Source organism: Arachis duranensis, chromosome 3, assembly GCF_000817695.3.
Source record: "Arachis duranensis cultivar V14167 chromosome 3, aradu.V14167.gnm2.J7QH, whole genome shotgun sequence".
In the NCBI taxonomy this organism is placed as follows: domain Eukaryota; kingdom Viridiplantae; phylum Streptophyta; class Magnoliopsida; order Fabales; family Fabaceae; genus Arachis; species Arachis duranensis.
Window position 1 is genome coordinate 72,288,829 of NC_029774.3, and position 24,235 is coordinate 72,313,063.

The 24,235-nt window shown below is 40.7% G+C and overlaps 1 non-coding gene and 1 pseudogene across 1 annotated transcript; one reads left to right on the forward strand and one right to left on the reverse strand.

The window, feature by feature from the left end:
- Nucleotides 1-15,421, reverse strand: part of LOC107479246 (uncharacterized) — a 42,826-nt pseudogene extending 27,405 nt beyond the window's left edge.
- On the forward strand, nt 10,203-10,310 carry LOC127745840 (small nucleolar RNA R71). The gene has a single exon (XR_008007464.1). It is a non-coding gene; the product is annotated as a small nucleolar RNA R71 (small nucleolar RNA).
- Nucleotides 15,422-24,235: the final 8,814 nt, after the last annotated feature.

A 24,235-nucleotide genomic window follows, 5' to 3' on the forward strand; every position in this document is an offset into this window, starting at 1 on the left:
ATGGAAAGCATGGTAAATGAGCAAGAATGTAAAATCTACCAACTACCAATTGCAAGAAAAGTAAATCCACAATTCAAATCAACAATAAAAGAACAACAAACATTAAATTGCATTAAAAGTAAATCAAATCCAACATGGGTTCATGAACATAAAAGAGAGCAAAATGGGAAATTAACACTACAAATCATGAGAATGAAGGAGTAGAAGTAAGAAATCATAAAAGAAATAAGATAAAAACATGTAATTAAACCTTGATCTAAGACGGAAATTAACTAACCTAATTCTAGAGAGAAGAGGGAGCTTCTCTCTCTAGAAACTAACCTACATGATGCTAAACCTACAATTAATTGCTTCCCTCTTGCTTGGACTTCAATTCTGCATGAAATACACTCAGAAACAAGTTAGAATTGGGCCTGGGCTGCTCAGAAATCGCCCCCAGCGATTTGCCTTTAAGTGGGCCAAGTAAGAGTATTGGCGCGCACGCGCGCCATGTGTGCGTGTGCGTCGATTGGCAAATCCTCATCCGCGCGGAAGCGGTATGTACGCGTGCGCGTCCTTGTGGAAAACCACTTTTGCGCGTGCGCGCTTTGTACGCGTGCGCGTCTGTTGATGCATTCCAAATCTTTGTTTCTTCATGCATTCTCTTCTTAGCATGCTTTTCTCTTCATTTCTTCCATCCAATACTTGCCTTATGGACCTGAAATTACTTAATAAACACATCAAGGCATCGAATGGAATTAAAATGAATTAAAATTACCGATTTAAGGCCTAAAAAGCATGTTTTTACATTCAAGCACAATTCAAAGGAGAATTACGAAACCATGCTATTTCATTGAATAAATGTGGGAAAAGGTGAATTAATCCCTCAAAATAAGCACAAAATAAACCACGAAATCGGGGTTTATCAATTGTCATGCTTCTTCCGTAGTCTTGTACTTTTTCATAGACCCATTGCTAGCACCTTCCAATGTGGTCCTATCTTGAGATTTCATGTCCTGTGTTAAGTAGCCAAGCAGCACTATCTTGTCAATCATATGGTGGGGACATGCTTCTAGAAGATTATTGAAGCATTCCAAGTATTCATAGAGAGTCTCAGATTCATCCTGAATGATCATGGACATATCTTTCCTCAGTTTATCGGTAACCTCAGCTGGAAAGAATTTCTCCAAAAATTCTCTTCTAAGCATATCCCAGTTGGAAACAGTTGTTCCGGGTTGAGTGTAGTACCACTCTCTTGCCTTTCCCTCAAGAGAGAATGGGAAGGCTTTTAACAGAATGGAAGTTTCATCAGTGCCATCATGCTTAACAGTAGAACAAGCAGTCTAAAAATCCCTAAGGTGCTTGATAGGCTCTTGAGCAGGTAAGCCATGAAACTTGGGCATCAAGTTAAGTAGCGAAGACTTTATTTCAAAATCCACAGCCACTACTGGGTGGTGTGCCTGGAATAGTTGTAGTGTAAAATCAGGAGCTCCTTCCTCTTGGATAGTGACTCTCCTAGGTGCTGCCATGTCACCTGCACGTAAATCAACTGGATCAATAGAGGGGGAGCTTGTTTCTTCCTTAGATGACGTTTCAGGTTCGTCCTCAGAGAGGACTCGCCTACACCGAGCTTGCCTTATACGTGAAATAGTTCTTTCAATCTCAGGGTCAAATACTGGCAAGCTTGGATTAGGAAGTGAACGCGTCATTTAACGAAAGAAACGTACAGCTCATAGTGACAAAATAAAAAAAATTGTAATTAAATAAATGCCAATCAATAAATTAGCACACTGTTGCAACTCCTTGGCAATGGCGCCAAAAATTGACGTGGCGAAAATTGGCGAGTTAAGAAATTATTAATAGAAATACGTTGCAAGTACAGTCCATAACCAGCTGAAAATTCGCTTATCAATTTAGAAGGGTTGTCATAATATTGAAATTAAAATACTGGGAGTTTGAATCCCAGGTCGTCTCCCAACAAGTTGCAGAAAGATGTGCTATTTTATCAATCAGGTGTTTTCAAAAATGGTTGAGTTGATAAACAGGAAATTAATTTAGAGAATTTAATTAATTTTAAATAAAAGCCTTGACTGGGAGTAGATTAGTTGGAAGCCCTATTCTTGTTGAAGTACTCTCAAGATTAATTAATAATTGGAAGTTGCTCTGCTTAGTTATCCCTTACTAGGTAAAGGAAAGTCAGGCAAGTTGGAAAGCTGTTTCTAGTCACATGTCCTAATCCTCTCCCTTGGGAAGGACTAGTGTCAATGATTAGAGGGTGATCCAACAATAAACCCAATTATAATTTCTCTCTTGAGTGATTCAACTCAAGGTTTCCTTTCCATCATCTCCCAATCAAGTTATAGAACTACTCACTCATCATAATTATAAACTTCACAGAATCAATGGGGAAAATAAAATAAGACATGATAAATAATAATGAAAGGGATTAATTGAAAATAAAAATAGCCTATATTAATAACTTGTGAAAATAATCAAATGTCAACTCTGGAGGAATTAGGAATATGGAAGAATAAATGAAAAGTAAATAACAGAATATAATGACTAGTACCGGAGGTAGACTCTTCTCAAAAGCTAAAGCCAAAATCTTCAAAATCCTAATGAATGTCCAAGTGAATAAAACCTAGGGGAGAAGTAAATTCAGATCTAAAAACTAAAAATTATGCAGAATGAATGTTGTTCTCTGTCTCTGCATGTTCTCTGGCTCTAATCTATGTTTCTAGGCTGAAAACTGGGTTGAAATCCGGCCCAAAAACTCTGCCAGTGACTTCTGAAATTCTGCAGATCACGTACGTCATGCGGCCGCGTCGTCCACGGGTTCGCGTCACTCAGCGTTTCTCGTACCACACGTGCGTGTCATCCACGCATTCGCGTCATTCATGCAGCTTCCAATCCACGCGGTTGCGTCAGGCACGCGAGCGCGTCACTGTTATTTCTTCCATTTCGCGCGGTCGCGTCAGCCATGTGACTGCATGACTTCTCGCTGGTTATCTCCTCAATTCTTTTTGTTCCTTCCATTTTTGCATGCTTCCTTTCCATCCTTTAAGCCATTCCTGCCCTGTAATTCCTGAAATCACTTAACACACATATCAAGGCATCTAATGGTAATAAGAGAGGATTAAATAAAAGAAAATAAAAGCCAAAGAAGCATATTTTCAATCATAGAGTATTTTTAGGATGGAATTGTAATTACATGCAAATCATATGAATAAGTGGGCAAAGACTGGATAAAACCGCACAATTAAACACAATATGAATCATAAAATAGTGGTTTATCAATCTTCCCTCAATTGGTGCAAATCTCCCTTCATTTGATGCACATCTCCTTGCAGCTGCTCCCAGTTTACTCCTTCAGGAAATTACTGGTATTGCTGATATTGTGGCGGTTGAAGTGCTAGGAACTGTGGTTGCTCCTCTGCCTCTTCTTGTTGTTGTGGCATATGAGCATGAGCTCTATGCTCTCTGGCCTTCTGAAGTGGGTTGACAGCCAACACTTTGGCCATTTTCTTGGCAGTTATAGGCTTGTCTTGTTTCACTAGCACCTCATCAATTATTTTCTCAACTCCAGCTTCATCACATAGCTCTTGTATGATGCTCTAGAATGCCAACCTTGTGCTTTCATTGGTGCTTTTCAGTATTTTATTGTTGTTGTTGTTGGCAATTAGCTCCCCAATATTTACATTCTCTCCCTTCATAATGTTGTATATGAGCACAGCTCTCTCCTTGGTCACCTCTGAAGTGTTGGATGTGGGGATCAAAGATCTTCTCACAAAATCTAGCTATCCTCTAGCTTGAGGGCTCAAGTCCCTTCTTCTCAGCTGGTTGGGCCTCCCATCCTTGTCATTTATTCATTGCACATTGAGCACACAAATTTCATTCAGGATTTCATGAAATCCTGGGTCTGGTTGTTTCATCCTCTCCTCATAGCTTTGGGTGGAATTTGTACGCTTCACCATCAGCACCCTTTTTATGTTAGAGGGGCTATAGTCAATAGATTTCCCCCTCACATAGCTGATGTAACCATAGGCCTGTCCTGGCTGGGGCACAGCATTGGCATAAAACTCTCTCACCAAGCTTTCTACCACCTTCTTTGGTGGGTTGCACAAGATTGTCCAGCCTCTATTGTTTATCTCAATGTTGATCTCAGGGTGCTCGTTCCTTCCCAATTGGAAGCCAACCTCTGGGATGATTTCCCTCTCGCTCACCCAACCATAGAATTGGTTTTGGTTGAATGCGGAGAAGAACTTGTATTCATTGAAGGTTGAGCTTGAGGAACCAGAAGTTGGTTCTTTAGTTTTTTTCTTTTCTTTGAAGCTGAGGATTTTGGTGGTGCCATTGGGTTGAGAGAGTGTGTTTGAGGATTCTGAGATGGTAAGGGGATGTTGCAAGAAAATGCAAGCAAAACAAGGTTTTTGCTCCAACACCAAACTTAGGACTTGATTATCGCAATCAAGTAAAGAAAGAGAGGGGAAAGAAAGGGAATGAAAAGAGGAAAGAGACGAGAGAAAGAAAGGAACTGTGCGGGTTTCTTTCGTGTGTGGAATGGGGTTTGAAGTGGGAGAGAGATGGGAAAGTGAGGGGTTTTAAAGGGGATGAACGGCGTGGTTTGAATGGTGGGAAGTGGAATTGGTTTAACATTTTCCCACTTGGGGAATGGCGCCTAGCGTGGGAAGAGGCGCCAATCCTTATCTCACTTGCTTCCTGCATATGTTGAGTTCCAAAGTGCAAGTACACTTTGACTTCTTTGCTATCAATCATGTGGGCCCCACTCATCCTTCTGAAAATGAAACTGAAACCCCATTAGTAATGACAAAAGAATCCTCCACATTCCTTTTTAGTGCCAGTGAATGGAGTTGCAACTGATGGGTGTCCCTTGGGACACCAAACTTAATTCATTTGTATCTCAATAAATTGGGTTCATCATTGGGTTTTTAATGTGTTTATGGAGGCTAAATAATTCCAATCTTTTCACATTCTTTTGCTTCTAATCTCTTCTAAACATATTAAAACCCACATTCAGGCTTCTACCAATATATTAAATGCTTTCATATTGAGTGATATTGGGCTTGCTCGGTGATCCTTGTGTGGTGGTGGCCACACCAAACTTAATCTCTGGGCTTACTCTTCAAAATTAGTTTATCCAAATGGTTGTAAGCCTAGATTAAGTGGGTGAGTGGCCATACCAAACTTAGCTTTTTAGCTAGCTCTCAGTCCAATCACTCATCATCAGTAAATGCATTCATCAAGTTGAATTCTCAAAATAGAAGAGAAGATAGATCATAAAGATATCCTAACTACCAAAACTGATATTAAACCTCCTAAGCTAATATTTACAATCTACTTCTAAGAAAGCAATAAATCAAAAGGATATAAAGTGTTGGGGTGCCTCCTAACTAGCACTTCTTTATCGTCACTAGCTTGACGTTCTTCCTTTCTCAGTTGAGGTAGTAGCTCACTCTCCTCTCATCCAATGAGTCCCCTAGGTAATACTTCAATCTATGGCCATTTGCAGTGAAGGTTCTTTGTGTTTTGTCCTCCATGAGCTCCACTTGACAATAGGGGAACACTTTGATGATGGTGAAGGGTCCTGACCATCTAGAATAGGGGAAGAATTTAAGTCAAGAATTGTACAATGACACCTTTTGGCCTTCAGTGAACTCCCTCCTTGCTATCTTTTGATCATGCCACCTTTTTGTATTTTCTTTGTAAATTTTTGCATTCTCATATGCTTGGTTCCTAAACCCCTCCAGCTCGTTGAGTTGCATTAGCCTCCTTTCTCCTGCAGCTTGCTCATCAAAGTTTAGCAATATTAGAGCCCAGAATGATCTATGTTCAAGCTCAACTGGCAAATTGCAAGCCTTGCCAAATACCAATTGGTATAGGGACATCCCAATGGGTGTTTTAAAGGCTGTCCTGTAGGCCCATGAAGCATCATCCAGCTTCTTAGACCAGTCCCTTCTTGAGCTTCCAATAGTTTTTTCAAAAATCCTTTTAAGCTCCCTATTGGAAATCTCTGCTTGCTCGTTGGTCTGTGGATGATAAGGAGTTGCCACTTTGTGCTTGACTCCATATCTGAGAATGAGTGTTTCCAATTGTTTGTTGCAGAAATGCATTCCTCCATCACTAATGAGGGCTCTGAGAACCCCAAATCTATTGAAAATATTCCTTCTCAAGAAGCTTATTACAACCTTGTTGTCATTTGTTGCAGTGGCCATGGCTTCTACCCACTTTGATACATAATCTACAGCCACAAGTATATAACTGTTTGAGTAGGAGGATGGGAAAGGTCCCATAAAGTCAATTCCCCACACATCAAATAATTCTAACTGCATTATAAACCTTTGTGGCATTTCATTTTTCTTGGGTAGATTGCCAGCCCTTTGGCATTCATCACATCTTGACACTAAGTCCTTTGCATCCTTGAAAATGCTTGGCCAGTAGAATCCACATTGGAGTACCTTGGCTGCTGTTCTTTCCCCACTAAAATGGCCTCCATATGCAGATCCATGACATTGCCAAAGCACCTCTTGTCCTTCCCCATGGGATACACACCTCCTCAAGATTCCATCAGCACACTTTTTGAACAAATATGGCTCATCCCAGATGTAGTGTTTGGCATCTTTGATGAGCTTTCTCCTCATGTGTTTGTTGATGTTGGTTGGTAATTCCCCAATGGCCATGAATTTGGCTATGTCTGCAAACCAAGGGGCTTCTTGGATCATCATCAATTGTTCATCAGGGAAGCTTTCATTTACTACAAAATGCTGTGCCTCTTCCTCTTCTTGTGGAATCCTTGAGAGGTGGTCAGCCACTTTGTTCTCTACTCCACTCCTGTCTTTAATTTCAATGTCAAACTCTTAGAGTAGTAGGATCCATCTTATTAGTCTGGGCTTGGATTCTTGTTTGTTAAGTAAGTATTTGAGTGCTGCATGATCAGTGAATACAATTACTTTAGAACCAATGAGATATGATCTAAACTTATCAAAAGTAAAGACAATGGCAAGTAATTTCTTCTCTGTAGTGGTATAATTCCTTTTATTCTCATTAAGAACCTTGTGGCATAGTAAATGACATGCACCAATTTATCCTTCCTCTGTCCTAAAACAGCATTCACAGCAAAATCTGATGCATCACACATCAACTCGAAGGGTAAATCCCAGCATGGTGGTGCTATGATAGGTGCAGAGGAAAGTTTGTTCTTAAGTTCTTCAAAAGCTAGCATGCATTCATTATCAAAAACAAAGGATACATTAGAGACGAGTAGGTTACTCAAAGGTTTGGCAACCTTGAAGTCTCCAATGAACCTCCTATAGAAGCCAGCATGTCCTAGAAAACTTCTAATTGCTTTAACATTGCAGGGTGGGGGGTAACTTTTCAATCACCTCCACCTTTGCACTGTCCAATTCTATGCCTCTTTTTGAGATTTTATAACCAAGGACCACCCCCTCTGTAACCATGAAATGGCATTTTTCCTAATTTAAAACAAGGTTTGTCTCTTGGCATCTCTTTAGCACCAAGGCTAAGTGATACAAGCAATCAGAATATGAGTTACCAAACACATAGAAGTCATCAATAAATACCTCAATGAATCTTTCAATCATGTCTGAAAATATGGAGAGCATGCACCTTTGGAATGTTGCAGGTGCATTGCACAATCCAAAGGGCATTCTCCTATAAACAAAGACACTATATGGACAAGTAAATGAAGTTTTCTCCTGGTCCTTGGGGTCTACAACTATTTGGTTTTAACCCGAATAACCGTCTAGGAAGCAATAGTATTCATGTCCGACCAGTCTTTCAAGCATCCGGTCCATGAATGGTAAGGGGAAGTGGTCCTTCCTGGTGGCTTCATTGAGCTTCCTGTAGTCGATACACATGCGCTAGCCAGTCACTGTTCTTGTTGGTATCAGCTCATTCTTCTCATTTGGTACAACAGTAACCCCTCCTTTCTTAGGGACTACTTGCACATGGCACACCCAATGGTTGTTTGAGATGGGGTAGATCATCCCAGCTTGCCACAACTTCAACACCTCTTTCTGGACCACTTCATTCATAGTTGGGTTCAGCCTTCTTTGTTGTTGTCTTGAGGGCTTATCACCCTCCTCAAGTAGGATCTTGTGCATGTACATTGAAGGACTGATCCCCTTTAAGTTTGCAAACGTCCAGCCTATAGCATCTTTGTGTTGTTTCAGCACTTGGATAAGTTCCTCTTCTTGTTCCTCACTCAAGCTTGAGTTGATAATCACTGGGTAAGTCTTGTTGTCACCCAAATATGCATATTTCAAGTTTGATGGTAAGGTTTTCAGCTCTAGTTTTGGTGCCTCTCCTTCCTTGCTGTCTTTGTGGTTTGTCATGATTGAACTCTCTATGGTTTCTTATGGTAGTTCTCCACTTGGTGTTTGCTGCTCCAATTCCATAGTCCCTTCACATTGCTCTTCTTTCAAAACCCCTTGAACTATCTGTTCCATGGTGTCTACCATCATGCATTCTCCTATGGATTCCTTGGGGTAACTCATTGCCTTGAAGACATTGAAAACCATCTTTTCTTCATGCAATCTCAAGACTAGTTCCCATTTTTGCACGTTAATGATGGCTCCAACAGTAGCTAGGAATGGCCTTCATAGGATAATTGAAGTGTTAGCCTCTTCTTCCATATCCAGCACAACAAAGTCAGCTGGAAAAATGAATTTTCCTACTTTTACCAATAAATCTTCCACTACCCCATGTGGGAACTTGAATATTCTGTCATCCAGTTGGAGTGCCATTCTTGTTGGTTTGGCTTCCTCAATTCTCATCCTCCTCATCATGTTCAAGGACATGAGATTGATGCTAGCTCCCAAGTCACATAAGGCTTTCTCAATATTGATATCCCCTATGATGCAGGGGATTTGGAAGCTTCTTGGGTCTTTTATTTTCTAGGGAAGTTTCTTTTGTATGATATCACTACACTCCTCAGGTAGCACTACAGTCTCCTTTTCTCCCCAGTTTCTTTTTATTGTCATGAGTTCCTTCAAGAAGTTGGCGTAGAGGGGCATTTGCTCTAGTGCTTCAGCAAATGGTATATTGATTTGGAGCTTTTTGAAGATCTCTAAGAATCTAAAAAACTGGCCATTCTTCCCATCCTTCCTTAGCCTTTGTGGATAAGGTGCCTTTGGCACATAAGGCTTCAAGACTGTCTTCGGTGAAGATGGGCCAGGGGTATCTTCTTCTTTCTTGTTTTCAGGCTTTTCTGTAGCTTCCTTTTCATGATTCTCCTGGCTTGGGGTTGCCTCTTCTACCACTTTTCCACTTCTAAGTGTGATGGCCTTGCATTCCCCTCTTGGGTTGGCCATGGTGTCGCTGGGAAATATGTGTGTACGCATTGGGATTTGCTTAGATAAAATCACCACTTGTGCTTCCAGATTTGAGATTGCTGCACCTTGATTTTTCATATTTGATCTATATTCTTCTTGATTGGCATCTATCTTCCTTTCAGCCCGTGCTTGTCTCTCCAAAAGGGTGGAAATGGCCCCTGTGAGCTGTGATGATAGCTGTGTGATTGCAGCCTCCACTCTTTCAAAGTTGCCTCTGATCTCACATGGTTGCATGGTTGAGGTTAATGTGTGTTGATGGTGGTTGTTGTGTGTTTGCTGGGTGGAAGGGTATGACGTGTTAGGTGGATTGTGGTAGGGTCTGTTGTTGTTTGATTAATGGTTGGGGTTGTGATTTTGGTACTAATTGGATTGGTATGGCTTGTTATAATCTTGGTTGTGGTTTTGTTGGTTACTCCACCCAAAGTTTGAGTGGTTCTTCCATCCTGGGTTGTATGTCTTGGAGTTGGGGTCATATGGTGGTCGAGAGGGGTTGTGCACATAGTTTGGTTGCTCACATTCAACTTCTAGTGCATCTCCTTCTTGGGGTGGTGCTTGAGCTTGGATAACTGCAACTTGGTTGTTCTCTATCTTCTTGGTCAAGGCTGCTAGTTGTGCTGCAATGACCTTGTTTTGTGCCAGCAAGACATCTACAGAGTTGAGTTTCAACACCCCTTTCTTTTGGCCTCTTTCTGAATCATAGAAGTAGTCATTCTCAGTTACAGTTTCAATGACATGTATGGCTTCTTCAATGGTCTTCTTCTTGTTAAGTGAACCCCCTGAAGAGTGGTCCATAACCTTCTTTGATTCATAGTTTAGTCCTTCATAAAAAATGTGAAGTTGCACCCATTCATTAAACATATCCGGTGGGCATTTTCTTGTTAGATCCTTGAACCTCTCCCAGGCCTCATAGAGTGTTTCACCATCTAGCTGTCTGAAAGTTTGCACCTCAGCTCTTAGCCTGTTGATCCTCTGTGGAGGGTAAAATCTTTCTAGAAATTTGTTTACAACATCCTCCCATGTGGTTAGGCTCTCCATGGGAAATGCTTCCAACCACTTTGCTGCCTTATCTCTGAGTGAGAAAGGGAACAAGAGTAGCTTGTAGGTGTCAGGGTGTACCCCATTGGACTTTACAGTATCACATATCCTCAAGAATGTGTTGAGATGTTGATTTGGGTTTTCTTGGGAACTTCCTCCATATGAACAGTTATTCTGGACAAGTGTGATGAGTTGAGGTTTCAACTCAAAGTTGTTAGCATGAATTGTGGCTTGAGAATGTTGCTGACACAGTTTCCTGGATTCGGGTTGATGTAGGAGCCTAAGACTCTCTTCTCTTGCCCAGCATGATTGCCAGCACCTCCTCCAACATTGTCTTGCACTTCGTCATCCATGGTAGTGGTTAGATCTTCTTCCCCTGGTTCCTCTCCAACTATGCCTTTGCCTCTAGCCTCCCTCCTTAATCTAAGGAAGGTCCTCTCAGATTTACTATCAAAAGAGGATGAAGTTTCCCCCCTTCTACCTATCATACACACAGTAGGTAGAGAGCAAGTAAAAAAAATAGCCTCAGTTAAGATTAGCGATTAGCTTGGTCGATGCAATAAATCAAACAGTTAGAAGAGTGAAAATATGAGTAGTGAATAGTTAAGATGATCCCAAAAAAAAAGAAAAAAATCAAGATAGAAAAAGAAATTAAAGATCACAAAAAAAAGAAAAGCAACAAGGTGAATGAAATGCTTAATCTAGTTCTCCAATCAATTTGATCATTGTTAAATTCAAACCAATCCCCGGCAACGGCGCCATAAAACTCGATGAGTTTGAATTCACTCCCCATAATAAAAATGGTGAATTCGCTCTTTGGAAAGCGCTCCAATATTATCGTCAAGTAATAACCCACAGTGAAGTGGGATCGTATCCACAGAGATTGGTAGATTTGAGCAATTTTTAATCAATTGGTGAATTAGTCAAGCTAAACAGAATAAGTTGTGATTGCAGAATAATAAATGGCAGAAACATAAATGGCAAATGAATAAAGAAAGGCAATAGAGTGCAGAAATAGAAATGGCAAGAATGTAAATAGGGAATGGGGATTTGCATAATGTAAATGAAAGCTATAAAAGAATAGGAGAGATAAGAATAAGGGGGATTCATTGAGATCAGGAGATATTGTCTCTTTGGATTAAATCCAGCTTATATCCTCTTCAATCATGCAACTCATTGACCTCTTGGCAATCATAATTGATTGAGCCCCAATCCCTTGGTGACTCAATCTCTCAGATCTTGATCAATAGCCAATTTCTTGGTCTAATTGCTCATGAAGAGAGATATGATTGGTTCCTGATTATACCACACATCATCATAGGTCCAAGTAGAGGAAGGATTATATGTCACCATATCCAAGCACCAAAACCCAGATCCTACTCAAGTGTGAGAAGGGATTTCTAGCATGGTTTCATGTTTTATTTTCCAAGGTTCCCATGAAACCTATTTTGCATTCAATCTCTTTTCCAAGATAATTGAACACTAAGCATGAAAAATGAAATTCCTTCTAGAAAATCAAAGAGAAGATGAAGAGAAGAAGAAATTCACTATCATTAATCCATCAAGTACAATAGAGCTCCCTTTCTCAATGAGAGGGAATTTAGCTACTCATAGCTCAGAGAGAAAGTATAAGAGATGGAAGAGAAAAAGTGTAAAAAGTGAAAAGTGAATCCAACGAGAACTATCCACGATCCCCTTACTGCTCAGATCTCCCTTTTTAATACTTCCAAGGGATATTTATACTACTGCTAGGTCTAAAAAAATAAAGGAAAATACAAAAGTGAAAAGAAAATTACAATTTGGAGGGAAAAGAAACTTAACAAACGTGATCTTCCAGCTGGCATGTGACTGGCGCTTCACTGGCGTGTCATGCTTCCTTTGATTCTGGCTTGGTGTGCCACGCCTCATCATCCAAGTGGAACGCCCTCCTTCATTGCATCCCTGACGTGCCACGGCTTCGAGCCAAAGTGGCACGCCCATGATATTTTAATTGACCTTTGTAACCTGGCGTGCCACGCCTTCGAGCCAAAGTGGCACGCGCAGGCCATTTTAATAACCTCAAGTAGCCTGGCATGCCACGCCTTCAATACAAAGTGGCACACCCACGCTATTTCCTCATCTTCATACTTTCTGGAAACTTGTACCAGCATGGCACGCCCATGGTCTGGCGTGCCACGCCCCTCTAAATGCCCCATCCCCTTACTGGCATGCCACGCCTCATCGTTCAAGTGGCACGCGCAGTTCATTGGCTTCTTATCTCCTTCTCTGGAAAACACTACCAGCGTGCCACGCCCATCACTAGCCTTTTTTCTAAGAGCTGGCGTGCCATGCCTGAACGTTCAAGTGGCACGCCAAAGTGAGATTCCTTTGTTGGCATGCCACGCCTTCGATACCACGTGGCACACCCAGCTTTTGCTTGGCTTCTCTGAGTGTTGGCATGCCACGCCTGGTCATACAAGTGGCACGCCCAAGTGAGATATGTGAGCTGGCGTGCCACGCCTTCGACTCCAAGTGGCACGCCCAGCTTTGGTTTGGGTCTTCTTTGTGCATTGGCGTGCCATGCCTGTGTTGTTCAAGTGGCATGCCTTAGTGGAATTATTGGGTTGCCGTGCCACGCCTTTGACACCAAGTGGCACTCCCAGCTTTGCTTTGCCTTCTTGTTCATTGGCGTGCCACACCTGGTTGCTCAAGTGGCATGCCCAGACCTCATTTAGCCATCATCCTCCTCTCTGAATTCTTGTACCAGCGTGCTATGCCATGTTGCTCAAGTGGCACGCCCATCCAATTGTAGGTCTCTTAAGCTTGGCGTACCATGCCTTGATCCTCAAGTGGCACGCCCAAGTGAATTTTAGAGCTGGCGTGCCACGCCTTTGAACTAAAGTGGCACGCCATAGTGATTAACCCTTCTAAATAATGAATTGGTGTGCCACGCCCCTTCAATGGTCTTCATTGTCGCTCTCTAGAAAGTTGTACTGGCGTGTCACGCCCAGCTTCTGGGGTGCCACGCCAATGTAATTTTGTGGCGTTTGTTCCAAGTGGTACGCCTACTTCACACGCCCCACTTGTTTTGTTGTTTCCTTCCCATTTTTGATGTCTTTTTCTCCTGAAATTCAGCACAAACTCATTTCAAAGTAATATACTATGATATTCATCAATTAAGGCATGTATTGCAATGATCAAATGAGATTATGCCTCTTTTATGGTCCTTTTTATGCAAGAAAAAAGGGTAGATGATGCAAGTCATCACGACACATATACATATCCAAATTTAATACCCAACACACAAAATATCAATACCTCAAAACCTCAACATTTTTGAACCAAAGAAGAGAAAGTAAGAGCTAGGAATGTGATTTTCTCACCTTGAAAGGTATCGGACTTCGTAGAGCTCGTCATTGTGGACGCGTGGCTGCAAACGATGCATCAATCAGAGCTCCAGATCAAAAGTTACATGAGTTTGAATCTATGCCAAGGGTTTGGAACCTTTCCTCCCTTTCCTTGTATGCTCCACGGGTTCTTCATTGAAGAAGAAGAAGAAGAATAAACGGATGCTCATTAACTTAAAGAAGTTGGTTGGGCCCACAGGTCCGGTTTGGGTTCAATTCGATCGGTTCGGTTCATTCGGCTCAATTTTAGGCCAAATTGTTTAAAATTAATGTCAAAATTCTTATTTTAATTTGCTCTACCTCATTAAACTATAGAATCCCATTTTCTAATTTTTCTGATTAATAATTAATTTATTAGCTAATTATTTACTAATTTTTCGGGTTTTGCATCTTACCCACCTAATTTAGAATTTTGCTCCCAAATTTAACTACTTACGACTAAGCACGGTTAGTCCTCTCTCATCCTAGTTCAAATCCTCCGGTATGCTTCTCCTCTTTGACTTGATTCTCATGTCGCCTTCACTAATGAGACCTCCTATCTTTGAAGTTTCTTAATGTTGACATCGTCAATCCTAATTGGAGTCACTCGAAATTCTAGATCTTCTTGAATTGAACTGGTTAAGGTTCTCGGACATAAGTTGCATGGAGAAATACATTTCAAGAGCTGCGAGGTAAGGAATGCATTGCACAAGTTCAAAAGTACGGTAATAAAAACACTTGAGATACTACTAGTTCAGTTTGTTCTAATACATCAAATGACCCAACATACTTGGGGTTAAACTTCTTTATGTTTATTGCTCATCTGTTATCAGTTGTCGAAATAGTTTTTAAGAATACACAGTTCCCTTTTTTTTTACTTTCTAGGTTCCCTCTCTGGTAAAGGCAACCCAAGGGTTGAAGTCCATGACCTTAACTCTCTTGTCCCTTGTAATATAAACATCAAATGAGTAGTTTTCAAACTCAACTCTATCTCTAACATAACTGTTGAAAAATCCCTGTATCAGCAATTGGAGGCTCCTCTTCTTTTCAAATCAAGGAGGATAAAAGGTAGTAACTTCTCGCTGAGAAATTCCAAGTAATTTCTGATCTCGCAAAAAGCAACGAAACTCCATGTCATGTTGAAGGGATGGATACCATTTTCGAAGGGCAAGAAAAAAACTCTTGGGTTCTGGACGAATATTTATCTTGGCAAGAGTCATAAGCGTGGCACAAATCATGCACCAATGAGTCAGATGCGCGGAATAAGAGTGTAATCTCACTGAAAGAGGTGCAACGAAGGCTGCCACAAGTATTTATCCAAGCCGAATCTTTTGGGGCACTCCAATTCAACTTGGGGAAGACTGCACCCCCAAGGGACTCAATGGATTCCTTAATTTTCAACTCAAGTTCTGGAAATAAAGGCAGTGGAGAAGGTTCTTCTGCTTCATCAGTAGTTCCTTCTGACACCTGAAAATCTTCATCATCTAAATTATGAATTCTATTCGGCAAGGCATCTTCTTCCAACACAAAAATAGGCAACAAAAATGTCCCAGAGTCATCAGGAAGGTACTGAATAAAAGATTCAAGGAGTTTATGAATTATGGTCTTGATAGATACAGATTTGAACTTTAGCTACCATTCTTGAATTTGGCATCGATTGACCTCTTCTTCTTAAATATTTGCTGAATGGTTCTTTCTCTCCCAAATAAATATGGCATAACCTTTAATAATCTGGATCTGACATGCAATTGGCAATAGATATGATTGGTAACAATAAATTGAAATCCATCAATTAAGTAATGTAACTTATGCAATGTATAGAGTCAAAATATCCTAAAGGTTGGAAGTTACAATACAGTCCCAAAAGTTTTTATTAGTCTGTGATATTTAATGTGCTACAAAAAGGGAGACGACTCTATCAAGTGATGACTCTACCAGAACAGTATTTTATATTTCAAAATAACGAATCAGCTAAATGATAGAGTTGTAAAAGTATAATATATTGTTAACAAGTTTGAAGGGATGGTATAAGACTGATTTATTGTAGACCAAAACCATAACAAAAATAAAATATAGCTAGAGATGTAGACAATGAAGCCAATACAGTCTCATGAGCATGACAGATCAAAACATTAAACCATTCTATTCTTTGATAATTGTATCAGTGGTGAAAGAGAATCTGAAATGGCTACAGATAAGTCTGGTCGGCAGTATGACGAAGGCAATTGATTTAAGTTCCTTGAAAAAGATTATTGGAAAAAACCTGCCTCAAGTTGTCTAAGTACGGAAATTGAGAGCATATAAAGTTCTTTTGACTTTTGTTTCCTCATTGAATGCGGAAGAAGCATATACGTTTAAAATGCATAGTCTCTTGCAATTCTTCTATAGTATATAGAGATGGGATGAGACAGAGCAATGTGAAACTCAAAGAGTATGGTTAGAATGTTACGGGGTTCCGTTACATGCGTGGTCAACAGATACCTTTAGTATGTTAGGAGGCCAATGGGGGGAAGTAGTCGGTTGTGACAAAGTGACAGAATCGTGCATGTCTTTTAGTGTTGGACGAGTACAAATTGATACTTGTATCATGGATATGATTAATGAATGGGTCCATATCACAATAGGTATCAGTAGATTTGATGTGCTAGTTAAAGAAGTGGGATGGGAGGCTTTTGGATTGAATTGTTATGAAGAAGCTAATAAAAAAAGTGACTATATTTGTGAACAACGAAGAACAGTTGTGGAAAGAGAGTGTGTGGGTACAAGCTTAAGGAGTGCACGAGCTACAAAATTGGCGGTATTCAACGACTAGGCTGCCGATGTGGTGGTGGGGGAGCTGAGGGAAGACAAAAAAGATAAGGGCAGGTTGGTAATTCCTAAAATTATTTTGAATGAGTGGATTAATGATCATTCAAAACAAAATCAGGTAAAAACGGTAACATATCAACCAATTTATGAAGAAATTGAAGGGAGAGCAGATTATGTGGGATGTGATCATATTAATTATGAAGCTGATTCTGAAGATACAGTAACATGGATTTATGATGGTAACTTTAATGGATTAGAAAGGAGGGACAAAAGGAATAAGACAAAGAAGGTTCATATTAGGCTTGGTGCTAGACCCAACAATTCAAAGATGTCCAAAAAAGATAGAGAAGGATCTTTGGACCCGGCTTCCTCAATCAACCGGTTCGGTGATGTTGGGTTGGGTCTAGAATCTGAGTCAGGCTTGATGGAAATAGAGCACGATTTTCACAATAGGGATGGGCACGCTAGAGAAAGGTCTATGACAAGTGTGCAGGAACCTGCATCTGCAAAACATGCGCTAGAAACTGTCCTAAAGAAGATTGAGGGAGACCGAATCGCTGTTGAAGGAGGAAAGTTAAAGACTGACTGCGGAAAAGGAGGTTTAATGTGGCAAGAAAAATGTGCAACCCTAATGCCACCTATGTTGGGTCATGAGATCGAGGAAAAGTTGGTGGCGGAGAACCAAGCCGCTACTCTCCCTGCAATGACATTGAATGGAGGGACTGGTGGGTTGGGTGTGTATGTTGATGATGATGGTACAGAAGACGTTGATGAAGAAACGCGTGATAGGGATGGCATTGTGAATAATAGAGGCATGGGTTTCGGCACAAAGGGAACAACATTGACAAATAGACAGGGAGAGCTATCGGAACATGATGAAAAAGTAGTTAGGAAGAGGGTGGTTGATGATGGTGGTTCAGAAAATAATGAAGGAAGTGAGGGAAACTTAAATAATATTTTGGAGCAGATGCTTGAAAATAAAAAAAAAACTTGGGATCTAGCGTTGGAATCAGGTGCAATTTTATACAATGAAGAAAATGATATTATGGCTATTCTCCAAGCACAAAATGAAGAAATTGCTCAAAAAAGAAGATTGGCAAAACAGAAAGAGAAAGAAAGACGTTGCAAGCCCAAAAATAAAAAAGGTGTGTAATAATTTATAAAAATAATTTGTTCTTAGAATGGTAGGGGTTAATGGGTGATAGAATATTGAGCATGCTCAAAAACCTCAAGAAAAAAATTTAAGTTAAATATGTTGAGCTTGTTTGAGATTAAGTGGCCGGTAGTGACGAAATTTGATGTAATAAGAATTCGAGAGAGTGATGTTGCGGGATGAGAATATGTTGAGTCGGAGGGTGCCTCAAGTGGTTTACTATTAATTTGGGATGAAATAATGTTTAAAATGAGTCGTTGTCATAAAGCGGAGTTTTGGTTGTGTGTTGAAGGGGTCTTACTAAAAATAATTTCAATTATGCTTTATGTGGTATATGGAGTTCATACAAGAGAAGAGAAATTTGTTGTGTGGGAGAAATTGAGTTATATTGCAGAGTTATGTCAGCCTTTATGGGAGACTTCAACGAGATTGTGCAGGTGGAGGGGAGAAAGGATGTTGTCAGATTAACAGAGTTTTAGTAAGAATTGATAAAAGAAGATATGCAACTGGTGGACTTTTGCTTAGTGATCTTCCAATTGGATTGACAGAGTTTTAATAAGATTCAAGTGGTTAAAGATGTTTTTCCAAATACAAAATTAGGAGTACAAAATCAGGAGTACACTATAAGAAGGAGGGGCACAAAAAATAGTTGATGAGTTTCTTTGTAATGTTTTTTTTTCTTTTTTAACTTTTCTATTTGCTTGTTGTTGTTCTTGCTCCACTTTTTGTGTTGAGCTCTTTTATTCAAAAAAATTATATTTTCAAAAAATAAATTTTTTCTGGTAATCACACATAAGATTCCCAGTCCCATCAATCATCCGAAGAATCAAATAAACAAAATTTACAGTTCTAAATTGGCATCCACTACATCATACTCATACTGATACTCATACTCATACTCATACTCACTCACTCAGAAGAAAGAATAGAGAATAAAATATAACTTTCTTCCCTCAGCAGCCAGATACTCAGATATAGACTACCTTAAGAAGTGACCTAGTTATTAAAACCACTTGTAGACTTGTTTGAATACAAAAAAAGAGTACATTTTTACCATCAGATTACAGGAAGGTATATTTAGTAGCATATAACAAAGCCTCGCCAGCCTCTGTTCAGTCGCGACATCCTCTCTCTACTTGTGCTTCTTCTTTGTCGCGACCTCCTTTCTCTTCTAAACAAATATGATATTGTTATTGTACCACATTATATTATAATGTGCTACAATAACAATATCATATTGTTGAATACTATTTGCTTGTGATGTTATTCTCATTCTCCTACAAAGTTTTAAACTGCATCAATTGAGGAAATTAGTACAAATAAAGAAAAGGTAATCGAAAGATTTTGACGCTGAGAAAATGGTACCTGACTTTTTTTATTGACAAAATAGTCCACGAAAGATTTTAAAATTTGACAAAATCACCTGTAACATGAAAAAATAACATCACAGTGAACAGAAAATACTAATGTGGCCGTCGGAAGAGAGCTCCAACGGTGGCAGGGAGCTCTGAAAGTGGCAGAGAGCTCCGGTGACGTTGAAAAGCACCACAAACCCTCCTCCTTCACACCACTAACCCATTCTTCTTCTTCTTTTACATTGCCGAGGAGGGAGGACATACACGAAGAAAGGGCCGAAGAGCTGGTCGAGCCGACACCTTCTTTACCACGATGCTTGAGAGTGTGGGGTGCGAGGTAGTCATGACTTGCATCATCTACCCTTCTTTCTTGCATAAAGAAGACCATAAAAGAGCACAAATCTCATTTGATCAGTACAATTCATGCATTATTTGATGAATATTATAGTACACTACTTTGAGATGAGTTGTGCTGAATTGCAGGTGAAAAAGGTGTCAAAAATCGAAAGAAGACAAACAAGAAGCTGGGCGTGTGAGACTGGCATGTCACTTGGGGGCAAACGCCACAAAAATGCACTAGCGTGGCACGCCAGTACTAAATTTCAGAAAGGAGATCCAAGCATGCATGTGGGCGTGGCACGCTGGCGTGGCACGCCAGGGACTAGGCGTGGCACGCTAGTACAAAATATCAGAGAGCAAAATGGAGGACACAAAAGGGGCGTGGCACGCCAGGTTGGGCGTGGCACGCCTGACCCCTCAACCTCACTTGGGCGTGCCACTTGGTGTCGAAGGTGTGGCACGCCAACTCCAAAAGTCATTTTAGCGTGCCACTTGAAGACCTAGGCATGGCACGCCAAGCTTGAAGATTGCGCAAATACATGGGCATGCCACTTGAGCAACATGGCGTGGCACGCTGGTACAATGATCCAGAGAAGGGGCTGAAGGCAAATAAGGACTGGGCGTGCCACTTGGTGTCCAAGGCATGGCACGCCAGTTCCAAAAAGTCACTTTGGCGTTCCACTTGAAGGCCAAGGCGTGGCACACCACTTAGTGGAGCGAGACAAGATCATAGGCGTGGCACGCCAACCTTTAGGCATGGCACGCTGGTATAAGTTTCCAGAGAGGGTGGAAGAGGCCAATTACATGGGGCGTGCCACTTGGTATCGAAGGCATGGCACGCCAATCACTATTCTTCACTTAGGTGTGCCACTAGAGCAACTAGGTGTGGCACGCCAGTGTCATTCAGAGGCTAAAGCATCATTAGGGCGTGCCACTTTAGTTCGTGCCGTGGCACGCCAAACAGAGGAACCACCCACTCACAAAGGGCACGCCAGACCCTGGGCGTGCCACGCAAGTGTAACTTTCCAGAGAGCATAGCCAAGCACATTACAAAGGGCGTGGCATGCCAGACCCTAGGCGTGCCACGCTAGTTCAAGTTTCCAGAGGCAAATGAAGTGGAAAAATCAAAGGGCGTGCCACTTGAGCTCGAAGGCGTGGCACGCCAATACAAGAATGTCACTATGGTGTGCTACTTGAGTTCGAAGGCGTGGCATGCCAGGGTTGACAAGGGACGAGCGTGCCATTTGAAGGATTGAGCATGGCACGCCAAGCCATTTTGAAGGGCACGTGACACGCTGATGGAGTGCCAGCCACACGCTAGCTAAGGAGTCACGTTTATTGAGTGCTTTCTTTCCCTCCAAAATGTAATTTTCCCTTTTTTACTTTTGTAATTTCTTTATTTTCACTAGGAGTAGTATAAATACCCCCAAAGAGTATTGAAGTCGGGTTAAGCAATTAGTTCTAGATCCACTTTTACATTCCACTTTTGAGTACTTTCTAAGCTATGAGTAGCTAACTTCCCTCTCATTGAGAGAGGGAGCTCTGTTGTACTTGATGGATTGATAATAGTGAAATTCTTCTTTTCTTCATCTTCTCTTGATTTGCTTGGAGGAATTTTGTTCTTAATGCTTAGTGTTCAATCATTTTGGGAAAGAGATTGAATGCAATTGGGTATCATGGGAACCTTGGGAAAGAAAACATGAAACAATGCTTGAAATCCCTTCTCACATTTGAGTAGATTCTGGGTTTTGTTGATGGGATACGTGACATAAAATCCCCCCTCTACCTGGACCTACAAGGGTGTGTGGTACAATCAGGGACCAAGCATATCTCTCTTCATGAGCAATTAGACCAAGGAATTGGCTATTGATCAAGATCTGAGAGATTGAGTCACCAAGGGATTGGGGCTCAATCAATTATGATTGCCAAGAGGTCAATGAGTTGCATGATTGAAGAAGATCTAAGCTAGATTTGATCCAAAGAGACAACATCTCCCAATCTCAATGAATTTCCCCATTCTTATCTATCTATTTCTTTATAGTTTAATTTTACATTCTACAATTCCCCATTCCCATTTACATTCAAGTCATTTATGATTCAGCACTTTATATTCAGCAATTTCCATTTATGCACTTTATTGCTTTTCTTTACATTATAGTCAATTACATTTATGTCATTTACAATTCTGCACTTCACAATCTTATTAATCCCCTTGACTAATTCATCAATCAATTAAAATTGCTTGGATTTGCCAATCTCTGTGGATACGATCCCACTCCTCTGTGGGTTACTACTTGGTGATAATTTTGGTGCGCTTGCCAAAAGAACTCATTCACTAAATTTTTAAAAAGGGGTAGTGAACCGGAGTCATCAAGTTTTATGGCGCCGTTGCCGGGGATTGGCTTAAATTTGACAGTGATTAAATTGATTAGAGAGCTAGATTAAGCAATTTAATTTCTTTGTTATTTTAATTTCTTTTATTTAGCATTTTTTTTATTATTTTATTTTAAGCTCTATTTCTTTTTTCTTTGATTATCTACATTTCCATCCTTCTAACTTTTGATCATTTTGCACCACTCACACTAACAACCACTCTAACAAAGTAATTCATTCACCCACTTTCTTTCTTGATTTTTGTCTTAATTGGTTGTATGACAAGTAGGAGAAGCGGAGCTTCAACTTCCTTTGATTCTGAACCTGAGAGAACCTTCTTTAGATTAAGGAGGGAAACAAGAGGAAAGAAAGTCGTTGGTGCTGAAGAAGAGGAAGAGTATTTTGAAACAAACATGGAGGAGAATATGGAGAATCACCATGAGGAAGAAGTTCATAACCATGCCAGAGGAGGCCCAATCAATCATGATGGGCAAGAAAGGAGAGTCTTAGGCTCCTACATCAACCCAAACCCAGGGAATTATGGCAGTAGCATCCTAAAGCCAACAATTCATGCCAATAACTTTGAGCTGAAGCCTCAGCTCATCACACTTGTTCAGAATAATTGCTCATATGGAGGAAGTGCCCAAGAAGATCCTAATCAACATCTCAGCATATTCTTGAGGATATGTGATACTGTAAAGTCCAACGGGGTACACCCCGACATCTACAAACTACTCTTGTTCCCTTTCTCACTCAGAGATAAGGCAGCAAAGTGGTTGGAATCATTCCCCAAGGATAGCCTAACTACATGGGAGGAGGTCGTAAACAGATTCCTTGCAAGATTTTACCCCCCCACAAAGAATCAATAGGCTGAGAGCTGAAGTGCAAACTTTCAGACAACAAGATTGAGAAACACTCTATGAGGCCTGGGAGAGATTCAAAGGTCTGACAAGAAGATGCCCACCAGAAATGTTCAATGAATGGGTACAACTACATATCTTTTATGAGGGACTATCATATAAAGCAAAGAAGGCAGTGGATCACTCTTCAGAAGGCTCACTCAACAAAAAGAAAACCATTGAAGAGGCCATAGATGTCATTGAGACTGTAGCTAAAAATGAGTATTTCTATGCCTCAGAAAGAACTCAAAAGAAGGGAGTGTTGGAATTCAACTCTGTAGATGCTTTGTTAGCTCAGAACAAGGAATTGCAGCACAAATAACAGCCTTAACCAAGAGGATAGAGGCCAACCAAGCCTCAGTCATTCAAGACCAAACTCCTCAACAAGAAGGAAATACATCAGAATCTGAAGGTGACTAGGAACAAGTCAATTATGTGCACAATTCATCCAGAACACCATATGACCCACACTCTAAGACATACAACCCAGGTTGGAAGAACCACCCAAAATTTGGATGGGGAAATCAACAAAACCACAACCAGGACCACAGCAAGCCTTATCCATCAAATCAACAAAACCACAACCCCAACCATCAAATAAGGAACCATAGACCCTACCATAACTAACAAAACACATCATACCATAACAACCAACCCATGCACAATAATCTCAATCAAGATGCACCACCCTCAACTATGCAACCATGCTAAATCAAGAGCAACTTTGAGAGGATGGAGGCTGTAATAGCGCAACTATCATCCCAGATTTCAGGGGCAGTTTCCTCCCTCATGGACAGACAAGCACAAACTGACAGAAGGATAGACGCTAATCAAGAGGAATACAGGTCAAATCTGAAAAATCAAGGTGCAGCAATCTCAAAGTTGGAAGCACAAGTGGGAATTTTGTCCAAACAAATTCCACTTTTCACACACACATTTCCCAGCGATACCATGGCAAACCCAAGAGGGGAATGCAAAGCCATAACTCTAAGAAATGGGAAAATTGTATAGGAAGGAGCCCCAAGCAAAGATAATCATGAAGAGGTTGCACCAAAACATGGAAACAAGGATGAAGGGGAGACCCCAGTTTCACCTCCACCAAAACTAGTTTTGAAGCCCTATGTACCAAAGGCACCATACCCACAAAGATTGAGAAAAGATGGGAAGGATGGCCAGTTCTCTAAGTTCCTAGAGATCTTCAAGAGGCTCCAAATCAACATACCATTTGTTGAGGCATTAGAACAAATGTTACTCTATGCCAAGTTCTTGAAGGAGCTTATAACCAAAAAGAGGAACTGGGAGGCAAAAGAAACCATAGTATTGACTGAAGAATGTAGCACCATTATACAAAAGAAGTTGCGTCAAAAGCTGAAACACCCAGGGAGTTTTCAAATCCCCTGCATCATAGGGGACATCACTATTGAGAAAGCTTTGTGTGATTTGGGAGCCAGCATAAATCTTATGTCTCTAACTATGATGAAAAGGATGAAGATTGAGGACGACAAGCTAACAAGAACGGCACTTCAATTGGCTGACAGAACATTTAAGTTTCCACATG